This window comes from Cebus imitator, unplaced genomic scaffold (assembly GCF_001604975.1).
Source record: "Cebus imitator isolate Cc_AM_T3 unplaced genomic scaffold, Cebus_imitator-1.0 Scaffold574, whole genome shotgun sequence".
Taxonomy (NCBI): domain Eukaryota; kingdom Metazoa; phylum Chordata; class Mammalia; order Primates; family Cebidae; genus Cebus; species Cebus imitator.
This window is the reverse complement of record NW_016107889.1, coordinates 278,753-281,099: the sequence shown is the minus strand read 5'-3', so window position 1 is coordinate 281,099 and position 2,347 is coordinate 278,753.

Here is a 2,347-nt window from a genome sequence, read left to right as displayed (position 1 = left end):
GTCCTTGCTCCCACTAGGATTGTGAAAACATTGCCTTCCTGTCCTTCGGCTTCTGCCCTTCCTGGGCTGGCCCTAAAGAAGACTCATGTTCATCAACCCAATTTTGTCTTTGGCACCAAGAAACCTACTTATTACATCACCTTCTTGATCTCTCTGTCTCTGTGTCTGTCTGTCTGTCTCTCTCTCCCTCAATTGCCCTCTCTCTCCCTCTGCCTCTTGCCTTACTCTGCCTTGAATCAGAACAGGAGGCTATAGACATAGTGGTGGTGCTGATGGTAGGTGGGTGACATGGAAATGGGAAGTCCTGAGGGGGTCTCGGTTAATTTCCTAATGGAAATTTAACTACCCTAAAAATTTTACCCAACTCTTACAATATATATACACATTAAGGCAGCCCTTCCCTTTCTACAAAAAAAAAAAAAAAAAAAAAAAAAAAAAACCCTCTCTTTTGAAGACCTCAATCCTAACTCACTGCATTAAATTAGGGTTTTACTTAATGTAGACAGTTCTAAATATGTATTATGCAAACAATGGATTATCTACAGAAGGTTTGAAACTCGAAACTGGCTTTCTGCTTGTTCCCCCAACCTTCCACCCACTCCCGCCCCAACACATACACACTAACACACCTTACCTGTTTTCTCTTAATTGGTGTGACCTCAAGCAATACAAACCAATTTTATCATTAACCTATGAAAAAAGCTAATTGGATGTCAAATATGTTGCCCAAAACTTCTATAATCCAATCAAACATTTGGCTCTGGATTGTTTTGCTTGTATATGAGGTGATGAAAACAAAATGAGTGTGTCAGGCTCTCTGGGAGTTGTTTCAAATTTCTGAGGCCAATAAGGTACCACTCCGTAAATTACTATTTCGGTATACTAAACAGATCCCTGGTCATCTTAATAAAGAAATGTTTCTCCAAGAATGCCAGTTTACTCAGAGGAATAACTTCCTAGGTTAATAACTGTTAGCATGTGATCACTTCTATAGGTAGGGAATATTTTATACTATATTAGGTTCATTATTTAATTGGCTGGATGGTATTATGAAGCTGCTGAAAAGAAATAAATTTGCAATTATTGTTACCTATAAATCTTAATGATTTATATTAATAACTTGGACCTGACTACATGTTCAACTGCGACAGTTAGAACAAAGTACTGGTACAGCAGATAAGGTTCAATATTCAGGAAAGAACATTTATTAAGAGGATGAGGCACTTTGAAATGATCAATCAGAGTGGATAATAATATGAACTGCTTCCAGTAACAAATTAATAATTTGATGGGTGAGTGCAGTGGCTTATGCCTGTAATCCAGTACTTTAGGAGGCAGGGTGGGCAGATCACTTGAAGTCAGGAGTTCGAGACCAGCCTGGCCAACATGGTGAAACTCCATCTCTACTAAAAATACAAAAATTAGCTAGGCATCGTGGCACGCACCTGTAATCCCAGTTAGGAGGCTGAGGCAGAAGAGTTGCTTGAACCCGGAAGGTGGAGGTTGCAGTGAGCCAAGATCATACTACTGCACTCCAGCCTGTGTAACAGAGCAAGACTCCATCTCAAGAAAAAGAAATAATAAGAATTTGAACACTTCCCCAGAGCAGTTAGGAAATTATTTACATGTAGTAATCTTAAAATGAATCATCCCTCTCTGTGGTAATCTTACCTATCTGTCAAATCCCAGCTCAAATGCTGACTTTAAGAAGCATCCTTGGATTTTTCCAAAAGGAACATCAAGAGAAAACAGAGCGGACAAATGCCCAAGTATGGAATAGAGTTTGGCTTCTTTTTGGAGCTGAAAGGAGGTCAGTATTGCTGGAAACTGGTGAGCAAGGGTGAATGTGGGAGCAAAGGGAACTGGCATGGTAATGGAGGTAGTCTTTACTGTGGAAGTATAAGAAAGTAACTGAAAAAATTTTACTCTAGGGGTATAGATAGGGGTAGAACTAGGTGGGAAATACGATCTCACCCACTTTCTCAAAGACCATTCTTGCTGCAGTTTGAAGTACAGGTAAAGGGAGATAATAGTGGAAAGAAGACCAGTTAGTAAGCTTATTGAGTTGACCAGGTGAGAGATAATGGTAATATAGACTAGGGTTGTGGTTGTGGAAGTGGTAAAAAGTGAACAGATTTACTACATTTTGAAGGTAAAAATGTCAGGACTTGAATGAAGTGCAAAACGTGAAGTTTAAAGAATAAGTATGAAGGATATCTTTCAAAGTATAGACATTAATAACTAGTTCATTGTTCATGACACAGAGACAGAGAATCCTGGAGGCTCAAAATAGCGGTTTTGGGGCATTTTTCAATTAAGAGGTGTTTGTAGAATAAGGGTCAATCAA